This window comes from Lepidochelys olivacea, assembly GCF_965140295.1.
Source record: "Lepidochelys olivacea isolate rLepOli2 genome assembly, chromosome: 4".
NCBI lineage: Eukaryota > Metazoa > Chordata > Testudines > Cheloniidae > Lepidochelys > Lepidochelys olivacea.
The window spans coordinates 136,608,459-136,633,706 of NC_140414.1; the positions used below are offsets into that span (position 1 = coordinate 136,608,459).

The 25,248-nt window shown below is 44.5% G+C and overlaps 1 long non-coding RNA gene across 2 annotated transcripts in view; it reads left to right on the top strand.

Moving 5' to 3' along the window:
- LOC311519693 overlaps positions 1 to 25,248 on the top strand; it is a 386,032-nt gene that overhangs the window by 295,226 nt on the left and 65,558 nt on the right. The window lies entirely within an intron of this gene.

Below are 25,248 nucleotides of genomic sequence, written 5' to 3' on the forward strand. Positions count from 1 at the left end.
AGCATTGCAATGGCTCTAATAATTTCCAGTATAATCCGGCTGTGCTACAGACTGATTATTAAGCAAAGTGGACTCTAACGTCATCATTTTAGATTTTGTATGTAAATCTTTTTAAATATAAGCAAACCAATCAATACTGACATTTTAATGGGAAAACAATAGATATGGGGGAATATATAAAACCAGCAGAAATGGGCTGCAAAACTAAAGGGCTGATAGAAGTAAGAAAGGGGTAGACAATACAACAGAAAATATCATGTTGCCTCTATATAAATCCATGGTTCGCCCACATCTTGAATATTACATGCAGATGTGGTCACCCCATCTCAAAAAAGATATATTGGAATTGGAAAAGGTTCAGAAAAGGGCAACAAAAATGATTAGGGGTATGGAGTAGCTTCTGTATGAGGAGAGATTAATAAGACTGGGACTTTTCAGCTTGGAAAAGAGATGGCTAAGGGGAGATATGATTGAGGTCTATAAAATCATGACTGGTGTGGAGAAAGTAGATAAGGAAGTATTGTTTACTCCTCCTCATAACACAAGAACTAGGGGGTCACCAAATGAAATTAATAGGCAGCAGGTTTAAAACAAATAAAAGGTAGTATTTCTTCAGACAATGCACAGTCAACCTGTGGAACTCCTTGCCAGAGGATGTTCCATAACAGGGTTCAAAAAAGCACTAGATAAATTCATGGCGGATAGGTCCATCAATGGCTATTAGCCAGGATGGGCAGCAATGGTGTCCCTAGCCTCTGTTTGCCAGAAGCTGGGAATGAGTGACAGGGGATGGATCACTTGATGATTACCTGTTCTGTTCATTCCCTCTTGGGCACCAGGCACTGGCCACTGTCAGAAGACAGGATACTGGGCTAGATGGACCCTTGGTCTGACCCAGTAGGGCCATTCTTATGTGTTCTTAAGTTGCTTCATTTCTTGCACGTACAGACCTGAACTGGGAATATGAGACAACATCTACAGGGGCCCTCCAGGTGTAGAGAGGCCTACACAGAATGTGTATAGAACCACTGGCCGGCACAAGCCACCCTGCACAGCATGGGGAGGTTTTTGTACTAGTCTATATTGCTGTGAGAGGATAGCAGTTATACTGCTGACCGTAATAATCTCCAGCATCTTCAGCTTCAACACTGCTGATGGTGAATGTGAAAGCGGTGCCAGGTTCACTGCCACTGAACCGGGCTGACACACCATTAAGCTGAGAAGAAGCTTCCTAGATAATGGGTTTTGGAGCTTTTCCATATTTCTGGTGGTACCAGACTATGTCATCCCCAAATGGGCCCTGCAACTGATAGTAATGCTTTCTCCTACACAGACTGATAGGGGCGCTGGAGACTGTCATCAGAATTTCAGTCATCACAATCTCTGCACTGGTGTCTAGAAACAGAAAGAAAATTCTGTGGATGTCACAACATTCTTAAAATGTTACATTTCACATGATTAAATGTATTAGGAATTAAACATACTAGGAATTGTGTCCCATACCAGATAAACCACCAAAGCTTTTTAAAATTTCATCTTTCTGTTTGTTCTGCCCCTGAACCCAGAAAAAAAAAAACCATCATTGAGAAAAGCCATGTGTGTGAAATCATCTTGACTCTTCTGGATGACTAGAAGCTCAGAGCCCAGCAATGAAATGTAAAATGCAACCTGGTAGATTTATAATCCCTGCTCAGAGCAGTGAGGAAATGGCACTGGGGCGTGAAAATGCAAAGAGGCCATTGTGTATGTAAATTGCTTCTGAGTATCAGGCTGGAGTCTGGAAATGTTCCTTTTCTTAAATCATCCCCTCCTATGGGTGGCTGTTCTAAGAGATGCTTAGCCATCGACAACCCAGAAAAATTACAACACCATCCTGAGAAAGCACATGGAAGTCCTTTTTGATGTCACTTGGCATGTTTCTAATCAGAGGACTCCTTTCTACAAACAGCCAAGTCCATTCATTAATGTGTACATGTTATTAAAGACACTCTACACATCAAAACATTCAGCTTCCCTCAACAGCCCCAGGAGAGTAGAATCATAGAAGTGGAAGGTAGAAATTTCCAGTAAGAATTTTAGCCTCTTCTATGCCTTTGCATGATCTCCAGTGCTCTGTCTAACCCAATTTTGAATAGTGGTAGTGATGGATCTGGTTTAGCTCCAGTAAACTCTGTAGAATATCTCCATTAATGGATTGAAGTACACTGCTGTTATGGTTTCATTTGTAAGAAGCAAAAAAAAAATGCATTTCATTTAATAATCTCTTGCACTGTGTACTACAATTTCAAAAATGCTTTAAAAACATCAACTAATCAAGTCTTCTAACAAGGGAGGAAAATTTACGTATCTGTTTTTTATAGATGGAAAACCAAGGCATGTAGGAGTCGTGTCTTGGCCAAAGTTAGTGAGTTAGAGACCAGGCTGGGGTTAGATCCCAGTTCTCCTGGCTCTCAGTTCTTGCAATAACCACTAGACCATGCCATCTCCCTGGGATCCCATTTTGGGGATCTCCTGGATTCCTGAACAGCCCATAATCAGATATGTATGTTCTTACCTGACATGGTGGCACTGGCCATGGGGCAGGGATTATTTGGGGGATGTCTGTATGAGATGAGATCAACAACACGTTCCCTGAGCCAGGTGTTTGCTTAATTTTTTAAAATAATACGATTGGGTCCCCATTCTGTGGAATGAATCATACACACAGCTGTGGAAAATGTGTTTTTCAGCTGCTTCTGCTGGCTTGCTCAGTGTGAAGATTGCCTGCAACTTCTTTAGTGGGGTTTACAAGAAAAGTCACTAAAAGAAATCTTCAATACATGGGGTATTGTTACAGCTAAACATTTTGTGAACTGGGTTCCTCTGTGTCTGATTGGTGAGAGACCTTCAGATGCTGGAAGGAAAGGATGCTCCAAAGAGAGTCACTGTTCATGAATACACAGGGCCAGACCCATTGATTTAGGTCAGTGAAAGTCCACTGCACACAGCATAGCTCTGTTGATTTGCACCAGCTGGGGATCTGGACCGTAAACCACCTGGGTATGTTCAGATTAGAATGTCACTTCTGTGGAGTCTTTAAATCAGCTGCTCTGTCTCTACATCCTGGCTGCAATTTAAAGCTGACCTTCCCTGTCTTCCTCCTTTCATTTTTCTTTCCTTGTTTTCCCTGTAGCGGTCTCTCCAATGCCCACTTTATGGGCATACTAGGGCATTTGAAAGTGTATGGACTCTATTCTGGAATCAAATATTGTTTCTGGCCCTTAGAAAAGAGCCCGTCTTACTTCCCTGCACTGATTTAATATTTTTACCATCAATTGTATCAAACGTGCTGCACTTTTATGTAGAACTCAAAAAAGAACTGAGGTTCTAGCTCTCTTCTCTGAACTGTTGGACTCTAGCCCACTAGTATGATGCCGAGCACAACTAACTGAACTGAAGAGGCTGGATCAGATAGTGTCTTTTACTCTGAGCAAAGTTTGTTTGGATTAGACTGTTGCAGTTTTCCAGTGTGGCTGCTTTACAAAGCCGAGGTGCAGTTCTCCTTCCATTTCGTCAGCTCAATAGAGAGGTGCTTGGATTGTAACTTGCTGTCAGTAGGAAGTTGGATGCAACTCATAAGAGCAAATGCATGTTAGTGGTTGGGGAGCAATTGCTGAGTAAAGAGTGCTGAACCCCTGGTGTGAGCACCTGAAAGGACCGGAAGTTCTTGAGAGTGGAGGGAGGTGACTGAAGTCTGACTCACCCAGCCACCCCATCGCAGGGCAGCAGAGGCAAGGACGTAAGGATGCTGCACAGGAAGCAGCTGAAACACTGAGTGAGAGTCTGAAACTAAACAGAACAGGGAGGTTTTTGTGCTGGTGTGTATCACTGTGAGAGAGGGGCGCTGCTATGCTGCTGACAATAATAATCTCCAGCATCATCTGCTTCAACCCTACTGATTGTAAAAGTGAAGTCTGTGCCAGACCCACTGCCGCTGAACCGGTCTGGGATCCCAGAGGGGCGGGTGGAAGCGCTGTGGATAAGGAGTTTAGGCGCTTGTCCTGATTTCTGTTGGTACCAGGCCATCCAGCTGCTAACACTGGAACTGGCTTTGCAGTTGATGGTGACTCTGTCTCCTGGAGACACCAACAGGGATTCTGGAGTCTGGGTCATCACAATCTGCCCACTGGCATCTGTATGTGAGATTAAAGCATAAATCCATGTTTCTGTATTAGTACATGATAGTGTAAGGATTTAAATTGCCATAGCATGGGTATTAACCAGGATTTTATTTAATATGAAACCATTTCAATTCTGCTGTTTATGTAGACAGAGCATATGAAAGCATATAAATGAGAATTGACATCTACTTGACAAATCATTCCTCATTTTTGTTCTGATGATACTTTCTAGCTTATTGTCCATCTCTTTATACATTTTTCTACAATTCTAATCAAATGCACTTACCCTTCATAAAGAAAACTAGCACCCAGATGAGCAGAATGTGTGACCTCATCTTGAGAGCTCCGGACTGACAGCTGCTGCTCAGTGCACCATGATCTGTGACATGGAGCCGTTATAACTCCTCTGAGCTACAGGGAAATGCCACTCATGCATGGATATGCAAAATAAACATAGCTATGCAAATTTCCCCTCCGTGTGGCCCACTAGCTGGATCTGGGTGCTTGAAAGCATTGATGTTTGTGGTATTACATTTATCATGAGGGCAGATTCTGATTTACTTGCTGTGAATAGGGTCCTACTCCTCAAACAGTCCTACTGAAATCATTGGGACTGTTCAAAGAGTAGCGCACTACTCAATGTTAGTCAGACTGTCAGAATCTGGCCCTAACTGAGGACTGTGTTCAGGCTCCATAGTGGGGATGTGGAGACACTTCTCACTGAATATAAAAGGAAACGGGCTTGCAAAGATTCTTTAAGGAAAGTGACATTTACAGTTAAAAAGTCAGTTTGAATAAATGAGTCTCATTTTCTCCTCCCTGAGCCATCTTCATGGAGCCCTGTGTACTCCGTGGTAAGGTCGACCTGGATTCTGAGGCAAAACCCTGGATTCTGTGGCTGGTGAAAATTCTGTGGCAGGTGAAATAAAAAAGGGATTTTTAATGTATTAAAAATAAAAATCAATAATTCAGGCAGGACAGTAGCCCCTGAATTACTTCCGTGGGGACAGGAACTTGGTTATAAAGTTCTATACAAATAACAGAATAATGGGCCAAATCATGAGTCAGTTTTGGAGAATGGGAGTTTGCCTGAATAAGGACTGAGTAAAAACCAGAATAATGAATAATGTAAACTGTGAGTCAAATCTAAAAGCAGCAGATTGGGTTGGCTGTCATTTGTGGGGTCATGGCATCGGTTGCATGTGAAAATCTGGATAGGTCCTGGGTATTCATGGAAATGTTCGCAAATCCTGAAAGTTTCATAGACTTTTAGCATGAAAACTGGCTCATGTAAGTGCTTTATTCCTCAGTGGCTGATCATCACGTGTCATTCAGTCATCTCCTGCTCGAAGGACACTGCCATCTGTACAGCAAGCAGAGAAAATACCCCAGGATTCACATGACCCCTCACCATGAAAAAAGTAGTGCAGGGGAACAGTTTGTGTATGATCCATAGGCAAAAATTTGTCTGCAGAAGTCATTTGGAGAAGACTCAAGAACAATGAATAACTCACAAAAGCCAGCACAGGAACAAATAAACAGGCTCTGGGTGAAATTCACCCTGAGCTGGGGTCCAGCCCAAGGCCGATGAACCATTAAAGCTTCACTTAAGCCCTGAAAATGCTGCTTATGCTGCTCGTAAATGCCAGGTAAGGAAGGATCTGAGGAGCTGGCTGAGGAATAGGAAGTGTATGAGAATTTCTTACGAGCAGCTCAGCTCTAATACTCAGCTGTGGGCTGTAATACTGTGATCTCATGTGGTTGTTGGTTTAGGGTTTAGTGTGTGGGTGATGGGTGGGTGTTGGTGGCTTGTGATACACAGGAGGTCAGACTGGAGGATCTGGTGGTCTCTTCTGGCCTTAAACTCTGACTATGACAGCTGTATCTACACACACAGCAAGCCAGGCTGCTGTAGGACTTACTATGCCCTTGTTCCCGTTGAGCAGTGACACCGTCCGGAGAGCGTGTCGTGCTTTCTCGCCATTTTCAATTGCGGAATCAGTCAGTGACCTTCCTGTTTTCATAGAATCATAGAATATCAGGGTTGGAAGGGACCCCAGAAGGTCATCTAGTCCAACCCCCTGCTCGAAGCAGGACCAATTCCCAGTTAAATCATCCCAGCCAGGGCTTTGTCAAGCCTGACCTTAAAAACCTCTAAGGAAGGAGATTCTACCACCTCCCTAGGTAACGCATTACAGTGTTTCATCACCCTCCTAGTGAAAAAGTTTTTCCTAATATCCAATCTAAACCTCCCCCACTGCAACTTGAGACCATTACTCCTCGTTCTGTCATCTGCTACCATTGAGAACAGTCTAGAGCCATCCTCTTTGGAACCTCCTTTCAGGTAGTTGAAAGCAGCTATCAAATCCCCCCTCATTCTTCTCTTCTGCAGACTAAACAATCCCAGCTCCCTCAGCCTCTCCTCATAAGTCATGTGTTCTAGACCCCTAATCATTTTTGTTGCCCTTCGCTGGACTCTCTCCAATTTATCCACATCCTTCTTGTAGTGTGGGGCCCAAAACTGGACACAGTACTCCAGATGAGGCCTCACCAATGTCGAATAGAGGGGAACGATCACGTCCCTCGATCTGCTCGCTATGCCCCTACTTATACATCCCAAAATGCCATTGGCCTTCTTGGCAACAAGGGCACACTGCTGACTCATATCCAGTTTCTCATCCACTAGGTCCTTTTCCGCAGAACTGCTGCCTAGCCATTCGGTCCCTAGTCTGTAGCGGTGCATTGGATTCTTCCGTCCTAAGTGCAGGACCCTGCACTTATCCTTATTGAACCTCATCAGATTTCTTTTGGCCCAATCCTCCAATTTGTCTAGGTCCTTCTGTATCCTATCCCTCCCCTCCAGCGTATCTACCACTCCTCCCAGTTTAGTATCATCCGCAAATTTGCTGAGAGTGCAATCTACACCATCCTCCAGATCATTTATGAAGATATTGAACAAAACCGGCTCCAGGACTGACCCCTGGGGCACTTCACTTGACACCGGCTGCCAACTAGACATGGAGCCATTGATCACTACCCGTTGAGCCCGACAATCTAGCCAGCTTTCTACCCACCTTATAGTGCATTCATCCAGCCCATACTTCCTTAACTTGCTGACAAGAATACTGTGGGAGACCGTGTCAAAAGCTTTGCTAAAGTCAAGAAACAATACATCCACTGCTTTCCCTTCATCCACAGAACCAGTAATCTCATCATAAAAGGCGATTAGATTAGTCAGGCATGACCTTCCCTTGGTGAATCCATGCTGGCTGTTCCTGATCACTTTCCTCTCATGCAAGTGCTTCAGGATTGATTCTTTGAGGACCTGCTCCATGATTTTTCCAGGGACTGAGGTGAGGCTGACTGGCCTGTAGTTCCCAGGATCCTCCTTCTTCCCTTTTATAAAGATTGGCACTACATTAGCCTTTTTCCAGTCATCCGGGACTTCCAAAAGGTTTTGATTTGCCATGAAGGTGGCAATGGCTGGACACCTTGCGGTGACACACACAGTGGTGGGTCCAAAGCACTCCATGGAGAACATGGAAGTTATTGTATTCATCTGTATTACTATGACAGTGGCCAGTCCCAGCCTAGCTGACATTAAATAATCTCCAGCACTGACTGCTTCAACAGCACTTACTGTGAGTGGGAAATTATTCCCAGACCCACTGCCACTGAATTGGGGGAGGCCAGAGGTTCTGGAACAATTTGTATAGCGGGGATATTGAGAGCCATTGAACCAAACTGTAAGTCCTGTATATGATAAAACCACTCCAAGCCAGGGGGCGGGGCAGCATCCCAGCTCCCCGAGTTCCAGCACCTGTGGGGGAAGCTGCAGCTTGGGGACATGCCTGTAGGGTCTATCCCCCACTGGTGTCAGTGGCAACACTCCGTTAATGTCTCTAGGCCTCAGATCAGGTTCAAAGAAGCAGATTTCCAAAAAAGCTCAGCTCCCATTTAGGCACCTAAATATGGGCCACCCAGCCACTGCTATTGAGACAGGTGTGGCCAGGCTTCCAACAGACGTCAACATCCCACCTGCTGAGCTCTGTGGAATACTTCTTTTGTGCCTGAATGGGAGATGATTATTTGGAAAAAACTGGCTCGTATTTCTTAATTACTGTCATGATTTGTATTGCTTTCGTGCCTCCTGGGGGCTCCAGTCCTGGATCGAGGTGCTGCACAAACATTGCTTTTCCCATTCCTCCGCCGTGCAATTTCTCTTTTAAAAGGATCACCCTGCCTCTATCAATAGACTTTGCTTAAAAGAGCCACGTGGAGTTAGGTTTTCTCTTTGCCCTCTGTGTCCAGACTAGAAATGACAGTGGGAGTAGTGGCAGAGAGTTGTGTAATTAACTTCCTGTTTCTTGTTTGTTATGAAATCTGCGAAGCTGGTGTTGCACGTGCAGCTGTGACTAATGCTCAGCACTGTGCACTCGCTCAAGGAGGTTTTTGTATTGGGCTGTATCACTGTGAGAGGGATGTAGCCTTGTTGGCAGTAGTAATCTCCAGCATCTTCAGCTTCAACCCTGCTGATTGTGAGAGTGAAATCAGTCCCAGATCCACTGCCACTGAACCGGTCTGGGATGCCAGACGGACGGGTGGAAGCGCTGTAGATAAGGAGCTTAGGAGCTTGTCCTGATTTCTGTTGGTACCAAGCTAAGTAGCTGCTAACACTTTCACTGGCTCTGCATTTGATAGTGACTGTGTCTCCTGGAGAGACTGACAGAGATTCTGGAGTCTGCGTCAGCACTTTCTGCCCAGTGGAGTCTAGATGTAAAAAGAAAATACAGGAACTTGTGATATATTAATCAGAGTTATAGATTTATATTGAATACATTTTAACTTTCTAGGTTATTAAATAGAAACAAATAAAATAACATATCTGTTACAACAAATAGAGTATATTTGCATTGTCTCTGCAGCTGCTGTTCTTTAAAGCTGGGTCTATTGTGTTTTCTTACCCTGAATCCAAAAAACTAGTATCCAGAGAAGTTGAGCGTGGGAGATCATTGTGACAGTTCTCCTCCGGTAATGCTAACCAGGGCACTGTGCAGTGCAAACACCTCCATTTATATGAGCTCAGCAGGGCAGGAAGGGAGTGTTGCTCATGTGTGAATTTGCAAAAGGAACGGGTCATGTAAATACACCTCACTTGAATGGCAGAAGCAGATTCTGAACTGTCTTGTTGGTCATGTCTGGTTTATAAGAATGGAGTAGCAAGATGGTCAAGGGGACATCTTATGTGCTGCAACTAGATATAAGTAGCCAAACCATCCACCCATATTCTAGAAGGCTTTTAGCAGCCTGGCCTGTCATCATTTTGTCTTCTAGTTTTTCTTCCTTCCCCATGAAAATATAATTGAATAACCCAGTATCTCCTTATGTAGAAAATTAAAGACCATCTGCCGAGTTGTTGGGAAGTTATGGCTCTGTATTCTAGCAGAGTCAGAATACAGCAAACTAAATAACATAATCTACAGCACAGCAAGGGATCCCTGGTAACAATGATGCTACTGCGTGTGACAGCTGGGCTCACACTGTGTTCCTGGTTGACATACTCAGGTACTGAGGTGGGTTTCAGAACCTCACTTCCTACCCTGTGTCCATTGTTCAAAGGGATTGGGCAGGAACCAGAGAGGCAGAGAGATTTTGAGTAACTGGGAGTCCCCAGAGAATGTTCCTGGTGTGTTTTTTGGGCTGGAGAGATGCTAGAAAAGCTGCTCAGCAGAGGCTGTTTATGGCATTTTAAACAGTTTTTATGTTGAATTTTAATCTTGATCATTTAATTACATGGCTGAACCCGACCATTGCAGCCCTGTTCTGCTCCCAAACCCTGGTTAATGGAGCAATAGAGGAAATGTTATACATATGCAATAATGCCTGGTGCACATCATGGGGTGTGTATGTGTGTGTATATTAAAAATATCATCCAGGTCGCTATTATTGTAAAGTGCAATAATAGAAGCTCACTGTTGTAATTTTATTTTTGATTTATTCTCTAGATATAAGAAAACATTTTTTTTCTTAACAGACTGTTTTCTGCTCTACTCTTTATGCTGTTTGCTTCCTAAGGACCTTTCCTTACTGCCTATTCTGAATGGTCAGATACTATCATTATGGTGCTTACTAGGACAGTGGCCATGCCAGGGTCTGAGCATAAGAACGGCCATACTGCATCAGACCAGAGGTCCAGCTAGCCCAGTATCCTGTCTGACAGTGGCCAATGCCTGGTGCCCCAGAGGGAATGCACAGAAAAGGTAATTATCAAGTGATCCATCCCCTTTCGCCCATTCCCAGCTTCTGGCAAACAGAGGCTAGGGAGCATCAGAAGAGAAGCTCACAGGAGGCCCAGGTGAAGCAACTAACCAACCTCATTGTAGTTTCTGATTCATTTGCAGGGTTTGTATTGAACTATAAACCCCAAACCAGCCAACACTCTGCCCCCATCCTTTCCTGCAGCTTAGTAGCCTGGAAACTGCAGCCCAGCAATATGAACCCAAGCAAAATAACACTCACCTGGAGACCTCTGTGCTATCATTCCCTGCTCTGGCTGACCAGAAAACCTGTCTCTGCTTCTCATGAGAATAGCTAACTCCAGTTTGAAGAGCTTGACACAGATAGACTGGCCGAGTTGTTGTTGACCTTGATTACCTTTCCTCAGGGAGGCCCTACAGGCTGGGGTGCTGAAAGCCTGGTGGGGATTTACTCCCTACCATCCCCTAAAAATACTCCCAAACCAACTCACAACACTGCAAACCCAAACCATGCTTTGGCTGACTCAGCGGAGCCCCCTCTTATGGGAATGGTGGGGATGGGTTGCTGCAGATCTGAATGAACAGCTATAGGGGGGCACCAAATCCCTTGGATTCCATCATGATCTCAGCTGTCTCTTCCACTTCCATGGAGTAGAACCCTGCCATGCAAGGATCAGCCCAGCTAGACATGTGGGGCCAAATCCATCCTTGATGTAACTACAATGAAGTGAGCCGTTACCTCAGGGATGAATTTAATCTATATTGTGCCAGAGAGAGGTTCCCTGGTGTGTGTTTGTGTGACTTCCTTTGGTTGGCACTAAACAGCTGCCAGGCGCCTCCTCGGGCGTTTAGATGATGTGGAGAAGGCTGCTGGTGAGGGCACAGGAGAGATGAGGGTAATTACAGCTCCAGCTCTGTGAGGAATCCCATAGGCCAGAATTTTCAGAGGGGTGAGACGGGGAGCAGCAGGGCCGGTGGACGCTCAGGGTTGGCTGAGCTGGTTTCTGCAGGGTTTTCAGTGAGGTAGAGCTCAGTGTGGGCTGAATGGTGGTCTTGGAAATACAAGGTGACCCCGCCCAGTGCAAGCTGATGGGGTCTAACACACGGTGGCCGGTGTGGGGTGTAAGAGGATGCCCCGCACCCTTCAGACAACACAGGAGAACTCTCAGAGTCTCAGGCCTTCCACTTGTACAGAAACACAGACAGGAAATCGTCCGGATGGACAGCAGAGAATTAAGTGGCAAAATTACAAACCCTGACTTGCTTTCTTACCACAGTTCAACTCTTATTCTGAAAAAACAGGTTCTTGCTCAGAGTGTGAGAGACTCAGTTTTTGTTTGAAAAATTGATTGATGGTGTGAAATGGACCAGCCACTGTGCACACCCCCTCCCTGATAACCCCTGCCATCCAGGAGGCTGTAACAGAAGCTCATTTGAAATCTCAGCTTTTGGGAAAGAGCTGAGAAGGGGCGTCATCCTGTTTCATGTGTGACTGACAGGAAACTTTGCAAGCTTTGTTCACACAAAGGCAACCAACCACCTTGCACACTAGAGACAATGCGAAGGTTTTTGTATTAGTCTGTATCACTGTGTTAGGGACGCTGTAGCTGGCCTGCTGACAGTAATAATCTCCAGCATCATTGGCTTCAACTCCACTGATGGTGAGAGTGAAATCGGTGCCAGACCCACTACCAGTGAACCGGGCTGGGATCCCAGATGGGCGGCTGCTAGCGCTGTAGATAAGAAGCTTTGGAGATTTCCCAGATTTCTGTTGGTACCAGCTTATGTAGGTGCCAATGCTTAAACTGGCTTGGCATGCGATAGTTACTGTTTCCCCCACAGACGCAGATAGAGATTCTGGAGTCTGAGTCAGAGTCATCACGATCTGCCCACTTGAACCTAGATGGATAGAGATGGTGGTGGTAATAAGAGCAGCAAGAGGGTAATTGACCAAGGGCAGCATATATGACCCAAGGCTTTACACTGCAGCACATCTTCCATTGAAATGTAACAGTTGTTATTTATTCAAAAGTCATGCCGGAAAGTGAGAACGAATTAAATAAAATATTGCAGCATTTCCTGCATTTTATTACATTGGTTAATAACCTGGCAGACTCTTGTGATGCTTCTTACCATGAACCCAGAGAACCAGCAGCCAGAGAAAGTGACTCTGGGAGATCATCTTGGCAGATGGTGGCTGGAAATGCTTGTCACTGAGCCTTGTAGTGAAAACAAAAAGTTTATAAGTTCTCAGCAGCTCACAGGGGAAATGTCACTTGTGCGAATATGCAAAACGTATGGAAATGTTCTGTGCTTTAGTTCCAGGCAGAGTTTTACAGTGATTGCAGGTAGGTTCTGTGTTTCATGCTGCATGTGCCCAGTCTCATTAGAGATGGGCATGAGCCAGAACAGTGGTCTGATACCCTCTTCTGCTTAGAGGATCCAGGTGCTGTTCTGAACTTCTCAGCTGGGCCCCCGCTCTAGTTATAATTAGTTGTAATACCTTTGTGATTGAGATACTCCTTTACCCGGATTGGGGCTTCAGTGACATCAAAGTGTAACAGGGATGAGTTGCAGGGACTAGAGTTGTTTTGGGAAACCAGCTAAGGTCACATTTGAACCTTCTTGCTCAGTTTTAAGCAGGTGCTTCTGCAGTCTCTCTCCCTGGGTCACCAAGGGAGCAGTGAATTTGGACACATGGAACAACCACTGGGAACAATCACCTGCCATCATTACATCCTGCAAACACTCAACTTTCCCCCCCCTTTTCCTCCTACAAACCATGACGGTGAATCCCTCGGTGTTCCCATTGGTGCGTCTTTCTGCAAAGCCTGGCATGGAAGGAAACGTGTTTTTCTGCACCTAGTTTAAATGTGTGATTTGCTATGTGTCCTCATTGTCGTGGTGACTAATGTGCGTTTATTAACTTTAGAACCATATGACAAGGAGGCATGTCTTCTGGAATTCATCTGTCAATCATCATGAAAAGTCACCTTGACGCTTTGGTAGCTGATTTAGGTAGGGTCATTTAATTCTAATTATTTCTGAGAAGCCTTCTCTGCAGAATTGAATCCAAAGGGATCATTGAAATCAATGGAGAGTATAAAGTCCTACTCTGAGTGTGTTTAGAAAGAACAAAGTCCCGTGGGTTGAAGAAAGGATGGGTAGCAGCTAGTTGGTGTGGTTTGTGATATAACAGAAGTCTGTCTCTTACTCATGGGTCCTCCAGGGAGGAGACTAAAGAGAGGGAAAATCAGAGGGATTCTTAACCCCCTGCAGGGATGGTGTGACGTTCCCCTGGTGTTATCTGGACCAGTGATCTGCTAGGTCACTCCAATCCTTGACTCTGGGAGCCAGCCTTACCCTGCTCTCCTATGAGAACCCCCACTCCTGGGCTGTTCACGCACAGCACCTGGCATGTAAGCTGCTCCTTGGATTGTGCTACTGAATGACACTAGCCGATATCTCTGGTCTCAGATACAACCCTAGGAACCTCCATCTTGCAGTGTCTAATTATGCCCGCTGGACACTGCAAGCTTATATGAGTTCATCAATTCAATAAAGAAATTTATATGTACCAGGCTTGTTATCCCAAGGGGAGTCTCTGACACGCTTCAAACCAAACAGTGCTTCAGATAGAATAAACAAACAGATTTATTAACTACAAAGACAGATTGTAAGCAGTTATAAGTCAAAGCATAACAAGTAGGATTTGGTCAAATGAAATAAAGCAAAGCACATTCTAAGCTGATCTTAACACTTTCAATGCCCTTATAAACTTAGATGCTTCTCACCACAGGCTGGCTGGTTGCCCTTCAGCCAGGCTCTCCCCTTTGATCAGCACTTCCATCACTTGGTGGTGATATCTGTAGATGGAGGTGGAAGAGAGAGGAAGAGCATGGCAAATGTCTCTCCCTTTTATCATGTTCTTTCTTCCCTCTTGTCCATGCCACCACCCCTTCAGAGTCAGGTGAGCATTACCTCATTGCAGTCCCAAACTGACCGAAGGAAGGGGGGTAACTCACTTGAGAGTCCAACAGATCCTTTGTTGTTGCCTAGGCCAGTGTCCTTTGTTCCTGTGAGGCCGGGCTGGGCTTGTCCCATAGATGCCCTGATGAGGTGTGAACTGCCCTTCTGCTTCTGATGAGTTTTTGCCTGGACTTGTTTTAAGCCATGAGGACACATTTTCAGCCTCATAACTATATGCATGAAATTACAACCTATAACATTACCATAACAACAATGCTCAGTACGTCATAAGCCTTCCGAAGACACCCGACATGACAAACTTTGCACTACATACCACACAGTCATATTATAAGGATGAACATGGGGGTGCTGGGTGTTCGCCCCAGGTACCAAATGTCACAAACAAAATCACCTGGGTTGAAGAAAGGATGGGAAACAGCTAGTTGGCGTGGTTTGTGATATAACAGAAGGCTGTCCCTGACACGTGGGTCTTCCAGGGAGGAGATTAAAGAGAAGGAAACTCAGAGGGAGTCTTAACCCCCTGCAGGGATGGAGAAGAAAAAATGGAGAATGGGAAATAGTCCACCTGCAAAACCTTCTGTGCTCTTGAGAGATGATACAAACAGTGTTAATGTACTTCCGCCGGCAACCGTGCAGATACAGGTTCAGATACTATCTTCTGCCAAACATAGAGCAGAGACGGGTCTGGTAAATACTTGGATGGGAGACTGCTGAGAAAAATGGAGTTGCTACAGGAAGGGGTGTTGATGGTTTAGTAGGAGACTCTCCTCCCTCTGAGCCTGTACTGAACCCACGATCTCAGGTGACATTAGGGAAGCTGCACTGCAAGGAGCAGTCATTTGGATGAGACTCCAGACAAGAGCCAGGACTATTTGCGGTCTTCAGCTACCCTATGGCAAGTTTTGCAATAATAGGGATGAATATTAGCACAAGTATTGTGGGAGAATAGACCTATCAAATACTCCCTGTAGTTCTAAAGGGATACAGAAATCTTGGGATCCAGTTGCAGAGTGTTCTTCCTTCCACCCCAGTGGAGCTGAGCTTCAGCGGAGGGTGATCTGATCCCTGCATTTTTTTCTTTGATGGTTTGGGGATGTTTAGTGCTGTATAAAATGTCAGGTATATTTGGAGTCACTCACTGGTTTTTATTTGCATTAATTCATAAAATCCACCATCTTGGTTGCAGCTCTGACACACAATAAGCACAGCGCTTGCTTTGTCCACAGGGAGGTTTTTGTAATGGTCTGTATCACTGGTCACAGGGTAACTGAGGCGTTGATGACAGTAGTAATTTCCAGCATCTTCAGTTTCAAAGTTGCTGATTGTGAGAGTGAAATCAGTCCCAGACCCACTGCCGCTGAACCGGGCTGGGGTACCAGAGTAACGGTTGGTAGAATCATAGATAAGTAGCTTAGGTGCTTGTCCTGGTTTCTGTTGGTACCAGCCTAAGTAGTTGCTAATGCTGGTACTGGCTTTGCAGTTGATGGTGACTCACTCTCCAGGAGACACTGACAGGGAGTCTGGAGTCTGAGTCAAAACAATTTGGCCATAGGAGTCTAGATATGGAAAGAAAATTCATGCAGTCATGGCATGTTATTAAAACTAATTAAAGCTTGGTATTTAAACGCATTTTTCATTTAAGGATTTATTAAACACTAGATTGCAAAATAAGTACTGCAGTATTATTTTAAGCTTAGCTAGCATTTTATTGCCTCTGAAGTCTGTTCCCTGTTGATATAATGCTCACCCTGAATCCAAAGCACTAGTATCCAGAGAAGCTGGGCCTGCGAGAGCATCTTGACAGGTCTCCGTGGGGAATGCTGAACAGCTCACCAGGCAGTGCAAACGGGGCCATTTATGAAGGCTCCGCAGCCCAGCCACAGAATGTCCTTCCTGAGTGACTATGCAAATGACCCCTTCATATAAATGTGCTGTGTTTTGGATCCAAGGGCATTTCCTGTTACTCTTGTGTGGTGCTGGTCTCTATAATCTGGTGATAGTGACTTATGAGGTAAAGTTGCAACACTGATGGTTTTATGAGTGAAGGGCTCTATGGGGAGGGCACCAGAAATTTTGTATGTGACCTTGTATCTAAGTGGTTAAAATCTCCCAGCCATTTTTACAGCAGTTTTCAGAGACGCTTACCTCCCTTTACTTTGGTTATTCTTCTTGCCATGAAAATATTCATGAATGTCCCCAGCGTCCTTGCCCGAGGAGATAGTTGGGCTGATATCCCGTCCAGATTCTCCTGACGGTAAGTGCCTTCCTTTGGGTGAGAATGCTGCTGGTGTCTCCATGGGTGTGCAAGGATGTGATCGTGCTAGGAGCCCTTCCATGCAGGGGCTAGATGCAGTGGAATCTTTGTACCCACACAAACCCAAGCGATGTATGTAGCCAGCACCACTAACCACCACAGTAGTGGCTGTGAGCCATGATCTCCACCACCTGCACCGGCCATAGAGATGGCCAGCTCTGGAAGGCGGTGTGTATGCAGCACCCACTCCAGGAACAGAGCAGCAGCTACATTCTCCTTGCTTGCTGTGGAGAAGCATTGAGTAATTCCTGGTGGAGCTTCTTTTGCTTGGCTATGCTCCCATTGCAGACTTGTGTAAATTGCTTTGTGTGAGCCCTTTATTTGAAGAAAGCAAGATAATGTATCTCCCTCCTCTCTCCCCCCCTCCCAAGGAGAGTGTGGGTCTTTGTTCCCTTTTAGTGGCTGGTCTCCATGACATACTTGCTCTCCTAAGATCCACTATGCAAAGCTTTTTGGATACCTAACTCCCACTGATTTCAATACAAATTAGGCACCCAAATATCTTCAAGTACCTCTAAGTGCGCATCTCTGTGTAGAACAAGGAAGTTTTTGCACTGGCCTGTATCATTGGGAAAGGCCAGTTGACAATCATATTCTCCAGTATGATGAGCTTTAATGCTGCTGATGGTGTGAGTGTAATCAGTAAATACTTCTTCACTGCAAAAAAGCAAACCAAACCAAAAACACAACAAGGAGTCTCAGATCCCATGTGTCTAAACATAGTAGCATAGACATTCCCACTTGGGCTGGAGCCCAGGTTTTGAAACCTGGTGAGTGAGGAGGGTTTCAGAGTAGTATATATATAATGATCTAGTCTGTGATTGGAAATGTTTGTTGATAAGCACACAGTGGAAATCAGCACATTTGTAAGTGCTCAGAAAGGGGAAAATCACGTGTGTGAATATGCAAAAAGATAAAATCCTGGAAGTCACCAGCATTATCGCCCCAGGAAAGTTTTGTTCTGAAATATTTGGCTTGTCTATTTCATGCTGCTGTTGCCTGTAATAACTATTTATAATTACTCACTTGTTGGGTGTTCAAGTGCTCAGACTGAGGCTTACATGGCATAAGATGGTTACATTGGTGGATTCATTATTTAACAAGGACACTCTGTCAATGGGTAGCAGAGCAGGCTGCAGATTTCCATACATTTAAACACAAGACCGTCTATAACAACTTAGTGATATAGGGTCAATCATGCTCCTATTACTCACATGGTGAGCAGTTATTCTCATAAGTAATCCCACGTATTTCACGGAGACTGTTCATGTGAGTGAGGACTTAGCTGTGGGTTTAAGGGCTCACAGTTAGCTATGTTTTTTTTTAAGATTGTGATCAGGGAAGCCAATTCACTCAATTATTCTTCTCCCTCTTTAATCAGACCATATCAGTAAAGAAACCTTCAGAAACCAACTGACCAGTTTGGCCTGAAATCACAAACTCTGCAAAGTGGTATCAAAACGCTGCCATCTACTGGCCAATGGCAGCATTGTCCACAGATTGTAGTCTATGGATGGAGTGCCCAAACAGACCTGGTAGCATTCCCCAAGGAGTGAGGTGCTACACGGCCTGATGATTCTTTGCTTTCTCATATCTGGGTCCTCTTTTCTCCTCCCAGTTACAAGTTTCAAGATGTGATTGGTGATGTGGAGCCAGTTTTCAGACATGAGCCCTTTCAATCTATGGCAGTAGGGCCAGTGACGGTGATATTTACACCACAGCCAGAATTTAGGCTAGGATGTATCCTCTGTGTTATCCCTGTCACCCTGAGGTATTATCTCATCAGACAGCAGAAGGCCCGTGTAGTGAGTAGGTAGCACATGGAGCCCTTATTAAGGAAGAATGGCCTTATTATTAAGGTACTGGACTGGTGTTTAAGAAATCTGGGCTCAGCTCCTGGCTCTGCCTTAGTCTCCTTGTGTGACCTGCGACACATCACTTATGCTTTGTTTCAGATCCCCATCTGTGAGATGGGAAACCCACGCCGCCCGGTGAATAGTTTCATGCTTTGAATCAAGACCATCCTACAGTTCTCTGCCCCTCTGCCCCCATTCTCCTGGATTAGATCCCCCCAGCAGTGCAACTTCAATGTGCAGTGTAGTTGAGGAAGTAGCGGCCTGTGGAACCTGTCAGGCACTGCTGCTCACGCTGGTAATGAAGCCACAGAATCTTTCCAGAGCCTGGACACAGCAGTAGTCTTCATCACAGCCTCATAAAGTCCATTACAAATCAAGGGCCAGATTTATCAGTGCACGTCAGCTGCTCTGGTGATGCAGACTGGCTGGTTGCTCTGTCTTCTTTGGTGTGCAAGTAAATCTGCACTCTGAAATCAAGACTGCAGCGCTTTCTAGATAACATGCTGCTGTTCAAGCTGAAGTTCTGGGCTTGATGCAGAATTTATTGAGTGGGTTCTATAGCCGGTGTTATGCAAGAGATCAGACGAGATGATCATGATGGTACGTTCTGGCCTTAAAACTCTACGAATCTAAATAAAATAAAAAGAGGAGAGAAGGCTGATATTACATCTCTGCATCTCATTAATAATGCTGAAAAGTAGCATTATCTTGGGGTTTGTTTTAGGGTTCATTTATGAAACTGTATGTATGTATAAGTGAACCTAAGGAAATTCCCAGACAAAAAAACTGCATTAAGATAGAGTTAAGGTTGTCAGTAGTTATCCATAACTTAAGTGTAATGATATTATAAGGATGTTGCACTTAACTCAGACTTGAGCATTGTAAAACGAAAGCTATTCAGAATTAACGTTTACACTTTAAAGTGTTTGGATTTTTTTAAAGTAAAAAAAAGTTCTGTTAAAGCACCCAAACAATCTTAACTTTGTGGTGTAGGGGGAAATATATGAAAAACTCCATTGTGTCTTCAAAAATCTTTTTATAATCAGATCTGGGATCCTCTAACATTAAAATGCTTTAATCACAATCCTATATTAATTGCACTGCATCATTACGGGATGGACTTAGGTTGTTTTGGTGCCCTCACTGTGTATTTCCATACTGTAACATTATTCATTTTCTTTTAAATTTATCTCTGATTTTCCTAGGTTTGTAATACTTGTTTTTGGTATAAGTACAACTTTCTTGTAATGCATTTTACCTCAAATATGAATACTCCTGGGGGAATTATGAGCCAAAATTCTCCACACGATATTTTAAAATTCTGCATATTTTAATTGTCAAAAGAACACAATATCATCACACCAGTCTCAATTATTTTGGTAATCTATCTCAAAATACCTGTCAGCAAGTATGTCTGTAACAAGACAAACAACATCAAAGATTCAGGAAATGTTTTTTTGACAAATAAATTCCTTACTAGGAATGTTAATAGAGAACTCTATAATAATTCATTTAAACTACAATACAGAAACGTATTTCCCGCTCCCACACCCTCCAGAAGCAGTGCAAAGGCCTGGGGGAGTCGGGGGTAATGGAGGAGGTGCGGGATAGGGCAGTGATTTCTGGGAAGGAGCCTGGATTGAACTTGGAGGGCTGTTGGGTGTGGGTGGGAGAAGTATGAAGTATGAAACACTTTTTTTGCTGGGCGGGGAGGGATTGCTAGAGAGCTTCCACCATGAAGATCCTGGCTGACCCCTTAGCCTCTCTCATTCAGTCAGGCACATCTGCCCCTGTTCCCATGTGTCCCTGCACCTCCCATTCCCATGTGTCCTTGCACCCCACTGAGCCACACCTCCTCCTCCATCCCCATGTGTCCCACCACCGCCTGTCCCCTGTCCCTATGTGGCCCTGCACCCCCACTCTCATTCAGCCCCTGCCCTGGTGTGTCTCTGCCACTAGCCCTTATAAACCCCAGTCTGTGACCCTCCTAAGCAGCCCATATGCCCCATGCTGTCTGTCCTCCCATATCCCATGCCTCCTGACCTGGCCCCACAGGCAGGGCGCTGTGAGGAAGGCAGCCTGTTCTCTTCCCTATGTGCAGCTGTAGCTGTCCTGGGAGCAGCTACTCTCTGTTTGCCACAGTGACCTCTGGTGGGCAGTATAACTGCAGCACCTTTCCAGCCAAATGTATTTTCTGCGGGGGGAAAAATGTCTGCACAGCACATGGATTCTGCACCTGTGCAGTGGTGCAGAATTCCCCCAGTAGTAGTACTTGCAACCAGAACTCCATCTTAATGTCATTTCTGTCTGGGGATGTACAAACAGACACATCAGAGAGGAGAATGTTGTTGTCAAAGTATAGGCAGAGGCTGTGTCCACATCACAGGGATTCTTTTGGAATTTTTTTTAATGCCTGTTTGGGGTCTAAACTTCTAGAATCCTCAATTTTGTAGGGTCAGGGTGAAAATAAATAAATATTTTTAAAGTCCCCTGTGCACTATTGACACAAGCCCCATTTTGTACATGTTGGGCTGTGAGAGCTAGTGTAGCAGGATCCCAACATCTATCAAGGATGCAATCCCTGTGGGCTTCTTCAAAGTGAGGCAGGGCGTTCGAAGTTGTCGTCCCAGGCATGCCAAGTGCAGCCAGCCCCTGTGGTCAACCTGCTTAGCCACAGACCAGGCTGGGGTTAGATCCCAATTCTCCTGACTCTCAGTTCTTGCATTAACTACCAGACCATGCCATCTCCCGGGATTCCACGTTGGGGATCTCATGGACTCCTGAACAGCCCATAGTCAGATATCAGCACAATGATGTGTGTTCTTACCTGCCATGGTGGCACTGGCCAAGGGTCAAGGGTATTTGGGGGAATGTGCAGTATGAGGCCAGATCAACAACACGTTCCCTGAGCCAGGTGTTTGCTCATTCACTAAGAGCTGACTAAACAGCAAGCACTTAAGTATACCACAGCCGGCACTCTGCTGTAATGAAAGAATCTGTTCAACTATGGTGTCCATACTGCTAGTTGTCTACAGTCCAGCACTTCACCGAGTACTTAGTGCTTTGCCAAACTGACTGATAAGCACTCTAGTTTTAAACACATCAGCTGACAGAGCTGTCTTAGAGGAAATGCTCTAATACGGAAGTAACTGACACAGACATTAAGCAGATTGTGCAGTTGTGTATAAATGGAGCTCCGTTGACGTGAGTGGGACTGTCTTGATCCACACCAGCTGAGGGTGTGGCCCACTGAAACAAGAATTGTGGCCCTGGTATAATTTTTAAAATAATATGATTGGGTCCTCGCGCTATGCAATGGATCTCGCACACAGCTGTGGAAAATTGGTTTTTACAGCTGCTTCTGCTGTTTTGAGCTGGCTTGCTCAGTGTGAAGATGGGCTGTAATTTCTTTAATGGGGTTTATAAGAAAAGTGAGCTAATAGAAATCTTCAACACATGGGGTATTATTACAGATAGCCATTCTGTGAACTGGGTTACTGGGTCTCTATGTGTCTGATTGGCGAGAGACCTTCAGATGCTGGAAGGACAAGGATGCTCTAAAGAGATTCACTGTTCATAAATACCCATTGGTTTTGGTCAGTGTAGTTCCACTGAAAGCAACAGAGCACTGCTGATTTGTACCGCATGGGGACCTGGACAGAGAAACCACCTGGATATGTTCAGATTAGAATGTCACCTCTGGAGTCTTTAAGTCAGCTGCTCTGCCTCTAAATTCTGGGTGGATTTTAAATCTGCCCTTCCCTCTCTTTCTCCTTTCATTTTTCTCTCCTTGTTTTCTTGCAGCACTCTCTGTGATGCCCACTGTATGGGTGTACCGGGGCATTTGCATAGTTATGAACTCTATTCTGGAATCAATGTTGTTTCTGTTTTTTAGGAAAGAGCCCTCTGCTCTTCCTTCACCAATTTCATATTTTTTACCATTAATTGTATCAAACATGCCCCACTTTTATGTAGATCTGAAAGAAGAACTGAGGTTCTTAGACTCTAGCCCACTTAGTAGTGATAGAGAGAGAGAGAGAGCATTAAAGGTTGATGTAATTATTGATGCTGAAGCAGGAGTAGCAGATGTTGGATGGTTTTATACATGAAGCAGATGTTTTAATGAGCACAACTAACTGAAGAGAAGAGACTGGATCAGATAAATGGCTTTTACTCTGACCGCAATTTGTTTAGATTAAACTATAGCAGTTTTCCAGTGTGGCTGCTTTAGAAAGCTCAGTAGAAAGGTCCTTGGATTGTAACCTGTTGTCTGAAGAAAGTTGGATGCAGCCCGTAAGAGCAAATCCATGTTAGTGATTGGGGAGCAATTGCTGAGTAAAGAGTGCTGAACCCTTGGTGTGAGCACCTGAAAGGACCAGAAGTTCTTGAGTGTGGAGAGAAGTCTGGCACATCTAACCGTCTCATTGCAGGGCAGTAGAGGCAACAGTGTAAGGAAGCTGCACAGGACGCAGCTGAAATACTGAGTGAGCATCTGAATCTAAAAAGCGTGGAGGTTTTTGTGCTGGTCCGTATCACTGTATAAGAGGGGAGCTGTAATACTGCTGACAATAATAATCTCCAGCATCATCTGCTTCCACTCTGCTGATTGTGAATGTGAAATCAGTGCCAGACCCACTGCCACTGAACCGGGCTGGGATCCCAGAGAGGCGGGTGGAAGCACTGCGGATAAGGAGTTTAGGTGCTTGTCCTGATTTCTGCTGGTACCAGGCCATGTAGTTACTAACACTGGAACTGGCTTTGCAGTAGATGGTGACTCTGTCTCCTGGAAACACTGAGAGGGATTCTGGAGTCTGAGTCATAATGATCTGCCCGCTGGAGTCTGGATTGGAGAATAGATTTAGGATAAAAAGAAATGTAAAATCCTCCAACATCAGAATCATTAACAAACTACTAAGTTGCATCTTTTGGTGTTTAGCCTGGAACTCTCATTCTGCTAACAGTGTAAATGCTGCTAGGAATTATTGCTGGAAAGGGAAATACTTTAGCATTTAAATCCTAATAAAAGATTATAACTTTCCTTCTAAATAAATCCTCCCTTGTTGTTGATCTTACCCTGAATCCAGAACATGAGAAGCCAGAGAAATTGAGTCTGTGAGATCATCTTGATAAGTCTAGAGTGACAGATAGCAAGTTCAGAAACACAAATTGTGAAGGTGACACATTTATATCTGCTCTGAACAGCCGGAAACTGTCACTCGGGTGGAAATATGCAAAGCAGCATCTCTCTGTAAATGTCCATTCCCTTTGCAGACCCAGGGCCGTGTACACCCCTCAGTCTGGTAACACATTTCCCATTCCTGGCAGTGAGAGATGCCCAGAGGGATCAGACAGGGGATGGTCTTTATAATCAGTGGGCCCAGAGTGTCCTGGAGCTTTTCCTGATCAAGGAGTCCAGCACTGGGCTCAGTTTGTTTGTAAACTGAGCAGCATCTGGTGTCTCTGTCACTGGTAACATCCAACTCTCATGGCTTATATAGTGCTTAGATCCCAGTGTTGTTCAGAGAACAGTTTCCCAAATGGGTTATTAGGATGCTAGTTAATTAGTTCATTAATTAGTTCATCCTTACTCTATACTTTGAAAAATTGCAGGTCTGTTTAAGGGCTAAATATTATTATAATTGACAGATTCCCTTGTAATGACAGTCACTGAATACAAACAGAGAGGTAATAAATTCATAGATTCCAAGGCCAGAAGGGACCATTTTGGTCACCTAATCTGACCTCCTGCATAAAGCAGGTCATAGAACTTCCACAAAATAATTCCTAGAGCAGAGCTTCTAGACAAAATCTCCAGCTGTGATTTAAAACTTGTCAGTGATGGAGAATCCACTATGACCCTTGGTAAATTGTTCCAATGGTTAAGTACTGTCACTGTTACAAATATACACCTTATTTCCAGTCGGCGTTTGCCTAGCTTCAACTTCCTGCTATTGGATCATGTTATACTTTTCTGGGCTAGATTGCAGAGTCAATTATTATAGCGTGTGATGTCACCCCTTAGCCTTTTCTTTGTAAAGCTAAATAGTTGGAGCTCTTTGAGTCTGTCATTATAAGGCAGATTTTCTAATTCTTAAATCGTTCTTGTGGCTCTTCTCTGAACCATCTCCCATCTACATCCTTCTTGAAGTGTGGCTACTAGAACTGGAGACTAGTCCAGCAGTGGTCACTTCAGGGCAAATATGGAATAATCTCCCCACTCCTACTTCAGATTCCCCTGTTTATACGTCCCAGAATTACTTTAGCTTTTTTGCCTCCAGGATCACACTGGGAGCTCATGTTCAGCTGATTATCCACCATGACCCCCAAATCTTTTTCTGAGTTACTGCTGTCCATGATCGAGTCCCCCATTCTGGAAGTATGGCCTATATGGTTTGTTCCCAGACATGTACATTTACCTTTAGCCATATTAAAATGCAAATTGTTTGCTTGCGCCCAGTTTACTTAACAATCAGTATTGCTCTGTGTCAGTTGCCTGTCCTCTACATTACTTACGCTCCCCCAGTTTTTGTGTAATATAACTTTTATCAGTGATGATTTTGTTTTCTTCCAGGTCATTGATAAAAATTTAAAATAGCATAGGACCAAGAACCGAACCCTGTGGGACCCCACAGGAAAAACACCCACTCTATGATGATTCCCCCATATACAGT